Raw genomic sequence first — 10900 nt, 5'->3', positions numbered from 1 at the left:
TATCCTTCTGGCATCCTGAAATACTGTATTGTAATGGCTTGATTATATCGGGATTTGGCAGCATTCAGAGACAAACACAGGACACCTACAGAAACAATAGACACATATAGACACATGTGTAACTTTAGTAATATGTTTCCTACCGTCAAAGCACACACATCCTGCACCTAGTAATATGATAGAGTTAATTCTTTGTTCATACCGATATATTTCATCCTTTCGTGATCTGCGTATTTCAAACGGTTAAGTAGATAATGGGCAGTCTGAATCAGCCGGTATTTACCAGGTTTACCTCCAGCTAAGTACTATAAAGTCAATGATGAGACAATGTATAAGAAAATCCATATACCACTGCTCACAATGGCTTGAAGCTGGGATGGTATAGATCACGCAGCTGTTGTTCGATGGAGCTTCTGGTGGAAAATGTTATGTGAATGTGTTTTACTCGTGACTCTTACAATTTACGATTACTACAGATAAATTAAAATTGTGTTTGAATTTGGAGGTGGAAGCTTATAAGCACGTCATATACGCCTTTGAAACAGATGATTCCGACTGGTCTCAACAGTTGTGTCTTTCATTCAGTCAGTTTACTGAACACTGTGGTTGTATGTTTATAGTGTCTGGACCAGACAATCCACTGATCAACGTGACAATCTATCTTCGTAACTGTGATACGTTGACGTGTGTTTACGAAGCCAGCGAATTTGACCTGATCCTGTTGGTCACATTGCGACAGGAGCAATTCTAACCCGGATTTTCATGGGTTTAATATAGATGTTTTTTTTTGGTAAGGATTCATATGAAAACACTACAAGGAATCATGTGTGTGTGTGTGTGTGTGTGTTTGTGTGTGTTTGTGTGTGTGTGTGTGTGTGTAGGACAGAGGAAATATAAAAACACTTCTTCTGCTAAAGACAATATTCACCTGAATTGCTAGATATCCTGAAACAGAAGTATGTTAGGATCCATTGTTTGACGTGAAAGGGTGCTGTCTAGTAGCAACGGCCTCTCTGGAACTGGACAAAGAGCAAGGGATCCATTCCTCCGCACACAACCGTCACGCTTTCCAATTTTGTAGGTGTGGAAAGTGTTGATCATTCATCCCAGTGGAGTATTATACAAGTGAGTGAGTGAGTATGGGTTTACTCCGCTTTTAGCAATATTCCTGCAACACGACCGTAGGCGACACCATAAATGGGCTTCACACGTTGTACCCATGTGGGGAATCAACCCGGGCCATCAGTGTGACGAACAAACGTTTTAACCACTATATTATCTCTACGACAGTATGGGGTAGCCTAATGGGTACAGCGTTCTCTCGTCACGCCGAAGGCACGGGTTCGATTCCCCACATGGGTACAATGTGTGAAGCCCAATTTCTGGTGTCCCCCGCCGTGATATTGCTGGAATATTGCTAAAAAGCTGCGTAAAACTAAACTCACTCACTCACTCGCCAGTATTATACAAAGGGAATGGGATAGCCTAGTGGTTAAAGCGTTCACTCGTCATGCTGAAGTCCCGAGTTCGATTCCTCACGTGGGTATATGTGTGATGTCCCAAGCGTATTACTGGAATATTGGTACCAAAACCGGCTTAAAACGTATTTCACTCACTTAGTATAACAGGCATATTGGTAGTGATGTCGTGTATTTTGGTCGTATCGTTACCTATGGCCTGTTTCACTTTTCACCACGATACATCATCTCATCAGTGTATCGAAACCATCCAACAATTCATCAGATGAAGAGAAAAGTATTCCCAGAGGCTTGACCACTGGTCAGCTGGATATAAATGTGTCAAGCAGAACTGGAGTTAAAGGGCAATCACATGAGACTAATTGTCCACTCTCCGTATGTCAACACGTCAGGATGTGGTGAGGTGTTGGGCAAATACTCCCGCCTTCTCGCTATTGATAAATCTCAGTGTAGTTCATTCAATGATAGATTGGTACAACGTTTCTCCAACAATTGACTTGATATCTAGAACAAAGCGTCTTAAATGGCAGAAAACAAACGGGAAGTTGCCGACATCGGTCGCTCATAGGAAGGACCTGGCAGTAAATCGAAACAAGAAATTTCAATGGAAAGGATATTGAAAGGAAAAATAATCATTTCGAGAATTCAAATCCAAGATCAGGAAAGATTTTTTATATTGTTCTGTTAACAAGTACATTCGATTTAGGTTTGGGCTTTTTAGAAGTATTGATTAAAGCTCAGAGAACGTTCCATCTGCTGACATGCACTTGTGGTATGAAGCAGGAACTCGATCCACGTTGCGAACGGTCGTCGCATCGTTGAGCTGAAACAAAGTTAAGGACTTTCTTGTACCGTACAACTTCTGCTAGACGTATTGTTTTACACAAACAGCAGTATCAAGCAAAATGTTCATCTATATACAGGCCTAAGCCAACGGTCTAATGCAGGAGATCATGAAATATTGATACTTATAACTATTGGGGAAATGATTTTAACGCAAATGCATTTGTGAGAATGTCAATGAGTGTAAAACGTAACACCTAAACACATCCTTCAGTTTGCACGTGCCGTAGCAACTGACGCGTATGGGGTGTGAATTTTGCCACTTTTGAGGAAGATCGATAAACATCTGTGGGGCGTTAGTTCTGTCAAGTCTTATTGATTCTGCTTAATGTTGTGATTTCCTTGATTATATTCATGTACTTATGTATGAACTAGCAATGTGAAATCTGTAATGCGTTGACCGTCTACAGGCCGTGATCATCGTACAGTGGTCAGTAGGCTAGTTGTGAGTGAGTGAGCGAGTGAATTTAGTTCTACGCCGACTTTAGTAATATTATACAGTGTAACCCGGAATCACCACTGATTAATAATAATATATTATGTGTAGACCGCATGAATACATGTATGCATCTATATACCAGTGAAGCTCTGCAACTCACATGCGGTTTCCTGGGTTTCAGTGTTGCAGAGTCTTTGGCATTGTTACTGAATCAGCAGACAGCCTTTACTTTTATTGGAAAAATGGCGTCAAGACTCATCCATACATTGCTGTATGTCACAGGTGTGAAAAGAGACGCATTAGATCACCAAGTTCCTCATAAACTACATGAAGTTGCGAAATATACTAATTAAATTTGTCAACTATTGCATAGATATTAGTAATTAGTTTCATCAGGCACATTAACATCTTTCCATGAGCCACGACCATACGTGAGTGAGTGTAGATTTCCTCACTTGCTGAAGGTAAGACCACATGAATCAAATGTGATTCGTTGTGGGGCATGACTGGAGTTCTAGAAACTCTCAGGGGTGAAGCTGCCGAATACGATCACCCATCCAAGACTCTTCGTGACCAACGTTGCTTAACTGATTTGTGACCTGGGCTCTAAGGTCACATCCACCCACTATCTCATGAACTATACATCAGGCAAACATTACAGGAAGTGGTATCAGCGAATTAATTCTCACAAGTGTATACACCATGTTCGTAACAAAGCAACCAGACAGACCCTCCTGTCGCACCACGCATCCACGAGTCAAGTCAATATTCAGACCCCAGCAGAACACGTCTCCACCTGAAGTCAAAGAAATAAATCTACATATGTCCGACACATACATTGTATGTTGAACAGCTCCTGCGTCGTTGACGACACCGTTTCCTCGAATGTAGTAATATTTGAATTCGTCTGTGACAATCGATGGCCCCTGATAATAAATATACATGATTTATTGACCGCAAATGGAAACGAAAGGAACAACGAAATCAAGTCAATCAGTTTTATACAGGATCTTGCTTCGGCTGGTGGATTTATCTGGACGCAGATTTATGACAAAAGGGGTGATTTCAATTTCCCTTCAGGTCCTGCATTTGTTGTCTACGAAACACTGTTGTTGATGAACTCGAGGGAAACTTCTGTCTGTATCGACTTTTACTAAAGACGCTGTACTTAGTTCGGCTAAAGACAGAAATTCAAACAAATTAATGGCAAACCCATTAATCTACATGTTTGACTCGTTTTTGACGATGTTTGACCCACTTCTACTACTGGCATGTGTCTCAGCAGATCCGTGCTAGAACGCTGGGTTACGAAAGGTTAATAAACCTCAAGTCTGTTCTATCAACATGTTTTGTTTGCTGGTTGGTTAACCCCATATTCAGCAATATTATAGCTATATGGCTGCAGGTTGTAAATAATCGAGTCCGGACCAAACAATCCAGTGATGAACAGCACGGGTATCGATCTACGCAGTTGGGATACGATGACATGTGTCAACCAAGACAACAAGCCTAACCTCCCGATCCCGTTAGTCGCCTCTTACATGTATGGGTTTACCGAAGACAACTAGAGTTCACATGCTGAGTCTTTTACAGAAAATGTCCAATCACGTGCTTTACACCGCATATCGACATTATCTGGTTTCAGTTTCAGAAAGAGAAACATTGATCGGAATATCTGTCAAATGTCACGCTGAAATTGGAGATGAAGAACCATTGTTTCCTTCTCATGCTAGTTATGCTTCCACATATTGGCTTCATACCTAAATGTCATGCCCGACTCCCAAGTCACCCTATAATACAACAATCAGATCAGCAAACACGAGTATTAACAATGAAATGAATTGAGAGCAATCTGCAATTAAATCCAACAGAATTGTACAAATACGCATGCACTGGCTGCATTGTTGTGCACACTGTTTAACCTTTCAAATAAAATAAAATCTTAAAGAAAGGTGTGCATTGTACAACCTTTCCCCGAATCGACATTTTCCTTTCAAGGGATTCTATATCTAGAAAATTGCGAAGACCGCTTTCAACATATAAGTGACTTGAATATGTTTGCATTCAATCATCTTTCCCTAATCCTCTTGTTTGCAAGCCCGTTGTACCATGTTTCCTCGATGACTGGTAGGTGGCGAAACGCAAACTTTCGCTGATACTACATAAAGAGCTCAGGTTTGAACTGCTGGCGAAGGCTGATTTTACCGATTGGTTAGAGATATCGCCTAGAGGACGTTGGCTTGTGGTTAGAATGGCGCATCGACTCGACCGCAGTAGCTGGTGTTGGGTATCGAGATTGGAGGAAGGTGATAATGAGGTATTCCAGACATATTGAGTTTTATCGACATGTAGACGAGGAACAGGTGATACAAGGGGGGGGGGGGGGCACATATACTATGAACCTTCATCTTAAGTGGAATTTAGAAGCTGATATGAAAAAGAGGAACAACTTTTTATGCACTGACGAGTTCTTTATTACAGCTGATGCGACGGTTTGGTAGAGATCATTAATATATATTTGCCTGATCACGGTGTTCGCTTCTATACCGAAATGTGCATCTGTTGTACATAGATAGGACACCGAGCTGACCAGATGGCATTTTCAACAGATGTCTTTTTTATATCTGTCAGGATACCCGAGGAGTAGTATAAGTCGCAAGACCCCTTGGTACTCCTTGGTACACCCAAAGATAAGCTTTCAAAATGTTTTGCGGTAGACATAGGGAGGTCTAAATCTGACACATCAGTGACAAAATTATTTTGGATGCAATTCCTTGTTGACATGTACTTTTTCAACTAACCAATTGGTTTAGTACCTCTGTGGCACTTCCCTGTGTGAGATTTTAACTGACCTAGGTGAAATTTCCCTGTGTGGTCCGTTGTCGTTTTGTGTGTCCCTCAGTGGCACCTGTGTGCAGTTAATCATGACTGATAAGGTGATTGACCTTGATTGACAAATTAATGGCATTGCATGAACGCTCTCCACAGCACTGTTCCGTTCTTGCTCTGTGTAGTCTTCTTGTACTTGCAACCCTGTAATAGAATAATTTACTCGCTCTTTCGTTTATTTGTACATGGTGCAACATGTTGGGTAGGTTATACCGTCCTTTCTGGGTACACATGGTGTCATTATTGATACTGAATATTAGACAATTACTCAGGAAGCAGTGGGGATGGTGCAATATTCGCCTTTTTAAGTAGAATGCCTTTGATTGCGAAAAGGTCTTTGTAACTTCTACTTGAAGGTGCTTTGTCGCTTTGATTGAAAGAAGGTATTTTTCACTTCTTTTGAAAAGAGATAAATATCACAGTGATTTATCAGGGATATGCACACACCGTAGATAATGTCGTAACGTTCATTTATGTAAAATCCTTCGTTATCTAAAGTTTGAGTATGAGAATCTGATACTGCTTACTTCTTTAGAAGCTAAAATGATGAAGCCACTGCGACAACAGATTTTTTGCAATATATCCGACGTTTTGGCATAGATGCCGAGACTGTTATCAAGCAAGTGGTACTTCTTAGCTCACATTTGTACGAATACTATTTCAAAATATGTCCGGAAGTCTGCATCAAGACGATTGATTGCTCCACCACAGCTATCTCGTTGTCGTTATTAATATCATCATTAAAACTTGTTCAGGTTTATTGGGTAAAAATATGAGAATCTGTGAATGGTAATTTAGCTGCCGCAACATCCGGTAAAAGACAGAAGCTTCTCTGAAATCGATCCGTGACAGGAAATAAAAGACACGCCACCATGATAGCATGACCTTCGAGAGATGCACCGACGTAGCATTAATGTCACGACAGTCAACAACAGTGTAATTGCGACAGCAGTCATTACGTGCGTTGATATAAAAATATGACAAGTGCAATTTCAAATGTGGATTCAGAAGATTTGAAACCTTTGAAATATATGGGTAACATAAAACTATTAGGTTAAAGAGAGTTCGTTCAGTTCATGACTCGCCTGTGTATGTCATGTATGTCACAGAACTACGATACAATTACTGAAAATATCGATTATCAGCGTTAGTATATGCCCATCGATTTGACCTCGACACCGTATGATTCTAAATGGCCTCATGAATGACAGGTTTTCGACAGGCATTTTACCAGGCACCTGTTCGTCGAAACTCTCCTCTCCATTTAATTTATTTATCACGTCCAAACTTTCTGTGCTGTCAAAGTAAAGTGCAGAAAAAATACAAGAAATCATGTAGATATATGCCGTCATACTGAGTCCTATCTGGTCCCAAGTCATTATAAATTTTGTAATACATTTATATGTTTTGTTCTTTTTCAGAATCTTAAAATATTTTTTTTAAAAACAAACAAACGATGTCATGCATCTGCAGTGGCCGAAGCACCATTGACTGTTGCATAAGCATTTTTCTATTTGTTCAATGCCAAAAGTCACGCGATGAGGTCCAAGTCAACAAGTCAACCGAGGTCATTTATCGAATTTTTTATTGTAGCATCTCCCTCAGTGATCCTCTGAATCTAGCAGCAGAAATATTTTCAAATTGTACAGACATTATCTCCATACTACCTTCGTCTAAAGTCACTGTCTTTATTGACTGTGACCAGCATTTGGTTCTGTTTCTGATCCTATAGAAATTGTTTTAAATCTCGTGTCTGTGATATTACACAGAAATAACTTCAATCTGGCTTTGTGTAGTAAGATCATGTTTGTATTTTATATCCTTCTAAATGCACATGAAAAGTGCTGACTATTTTAGGTTCTACTGTTAGACACAACATTGCAAACCAGCTATCACCATGTTGAACATGTCACATGCACGGGGTCAAAGGTTGATTGCATTGGACTTTCTTACGAATTACTTTATATGAAACGGCATAAAACATCATACCTCCCAGCAGGTCCCGTCATTACATGATGATTAAATTTGACATCAGCGACAGAATTTTAAATGAGCTTTCTTTTCTAAGACTTCACGATAGTTTATCGGTGATGTAAAGACAGTGGAAATTTCTTTGAAACTGTTTATTAACCCTTCTTTAGACCCCAAAAGAAAGCTTCGACGAAATAGGGAAACGCCTCTATTAACTGCCTTCAAACCCGCAGAGGATCTGATGTCAAAGAGAACAATAACATCGACTGGTAAACATTACTTTGTAAACATTACTAAATGTTGATGAAGACAATTACGGTCAACTTTGGTCATCTGGATGCAAAACAGTTTTCAATCTTTCTAACAATGGTTGGGGATGTTTTTGTTTTAAATTACATGTACATTTCCTTTCCAAAACATGACGCTCTATACTTTTTTTTCCAGATATGTACGTTTTGTTATAAACTGAGCTTCATGTACAGTTATAAGACCTTCATTGTACCCAGGATTGCATTTCCTTTGACACCAGAAGTAACATAACCTCAGCTGTAGTTCATCTAGCTAGGCAACAAAATAATCAATAACCATAATACTATCGCTTTGAATTAAGAAAGTGTTTTCGAATACTAATACCTTTGAAGCACATGGAACTACAGCCATGGGAATTTCTGGTTTATAACAAGAATGTCTTTTCCCAAATCGCAAATGACATACGAAACAGGAAGTAATGATGATCTTGTTATTAAGGAGGTGAACCACGGTACCCTTGTGGCTTCAGAATCTGATAAAGTTCATTTCTTTTGTGCTGGAAACAATATAGAAGATAACACCCACAGGGTTAAAAACGACATATTTTCACCTTAAAGCTAAATGAGGCATATAACGATGAAGATATATGCATCAATGCTGTACATTGTTATCATAGAAAAGAGGACCCTTAGATGATGCCGACTTTGTGAGAGCATCTCTCTCAACTATTTGCAGAAAGCAAGAGATTCGTTGGAGCTCGACGTCGTTGCTATCGTTACTATTGTTATTGTAATTACAGATTACAGATTAAGTGAAATAACAAATAGGGAGCTTATGGTCACGGCACAGTCAGTTCACTTATGCTCCTCGAGAGTTTAGGGCCGGTACATCCTCTAAACACAACCGAGGTGGGACTTCTCCTATTGGCAGGAAGAGCTGCAGAGGAGTCAAAGCTACGACTTTTCGGTGGATGAGAAGACTCTCCATCACCACTGTATTACCCAAAGTCACAAGGTCTGTGTTACTGGCTGGAACCGTCAGCTTACAGAAGGTCTGGACCAATCCCTAAGGCACAATAGTGAATCAATTTGTTATTCGAAATGAACGACTGTCATTCCCCTTAATGAGGTTGCACATTTGCAATATGTATCCTCAGTCTTGTCAATCACATACGGGAAAATCTGTCTGCCTGTCTGTCCAAAATCTGAGAGATTCAGACGGAGAAAAAAGAGAGACAAAGAGGTAACAAACACAATATTCAAGCTGTATGACCCATCTTTCAGCCACAATTTGACAGGATACGTCAGGTTTGTCTCCATGCTATATTGTAGCTTTCAACATCACTACGTCAATAAACTGACACTGTTTGACACTGACATGTATAGATCTCACATCACGTTTGACATGAATGTACATGCTCTATAACACCATTAATGTACTATTAGTGCTCTCTAATGTACATGATGTATTTAGAACAAGGAAATGTTATCAAAGCGGACACCGTAAACATATAGTCAGAACGTCAATACCGTCTTAAGCTACGTCACGAATCCTTTACTTGTACTTTAATATTGAATATTTAATAAAAAACCAATGTTTAAACAGGACAAGAATACTGTCAAATGTTACATCTATTTAAAATCAAACAAAGATACCGTTTTACAATCATAACAAATGTAAGCAACAAAACCGTTTCCAAATTCTTAAGAATTCAATGCCGAAAGTTGTACAAATTGAATACAATATGAGCACGTGCTTATGTCCATCTATATGGTCAGTGTCTCACCGATGGCAAACACATGCAAAAGGTAAGTAAGTCTGACTGAGGATCAGTTTTATTTATAATGTGTCAGATTTGGAGATGTCCTCATTGTGTCTACCTTAAACCTGTCCACCTGGAAGCTTTAGCTAGGCCTTTTATGATTTTAAACGGGCTTAGAGCAAACGTTCTAAGACTCTGCCACTCTCTCCCAGTCATTCAACTGGACGATGGAATCTCGAGAACTTAGTTCAATTTCTGACCAAGATTAGAATTGGCATGCTTGTCGTAAAAGGCGACTAACGCGTGGCCAGGCTCGCTGACTTGGTAGACACAAGTCATCGTATCCTTATTGCGATGATATGAGAACAATAAGGGTATTTATAAAGCGCTAGTTCCACATCACTGAGGGACATGCTCAAAGCGCATATGACATCTATGCATATGCACAGGGCGGACAACAGTGGATACAGTTAGTGGTAGCGTTGGAAGAGATACGTTTTTAGTCCAGATTTAAACACAGATAGCGTAGGTGCACTTTTGAGGTTAAATGGGAGAGAGTTCCATTATGAGGCAGCTGCATGTGAGAAGGATCGAGCACCAAAAGATTTCAGTTTATATACTGGTACAGTCAAGAGCAGCTGGTCCGCTGATCGGAGATTTCTAGAGGGCTTGTAGTGGGCAAACATCTCCTGAAGATAGACAGGGACAGTGTTTTGAAAAGACTTGTAGACTAAAGAAAGGATCTTAAAGTCAATCCTTTCACGGTTTCTGAGCCAGTGCAGTGACTTTAGAGCTGGGGAGATGTGAGAATGGAGCTTACTTCTGGTTATGATAAGGGCAGCCCTGTTCTGTATCCTCTGCAGTCTGTTCAGCTGATCTCCTGATATTCCCACGAGTAAGCTGTTACAGTAATCCAGACGAGAAAGTATGAGCGATCTAGCCAGAGTGGCTGTGGTTTCAGCTGTAAGAAGATGACGGATTGATCCTGTTTCTCAAAAGAAAGTGACATACTTTGCATACTTTGATCATGCTGTTGATCACTAGATTGTCTAGTCCAAATTCCGTTATTCACAAACCGCCCTCGTCTGGTTGAAATATTGCCGAGTGGTGAACAAACAGCAAAAGAACTCAAAACAGCCAATCTCAAATGACATATACAGTTATGGTCCCTGAAAGTTGAACACAGTCACCCGGTATGACTTTACCGTCAGGCTGCGTGGTGAGGTGATGGCTTTTCCTCGTTGTTCTGTTTGCATGCCACTTTACGGA

The sequence above is a fragment of the Haliotis asinina genome, chromosome 2 (assembly GCF_037392515.1).
Source record: "Haliotis asinina isolate JCU_RB_2024 chromosome 2, JCU_Hal_asi_v2, whole genome shotgun sequence".
Lineage (NCBI taxonomy): Eukaryota > Metazoa > Mollusca > Gastropoda > Lepetellida > Haliotidae > Haliotis > Haliotis asinina.
Note: the sequence above shows the minus strand (reverse complement) of the source record.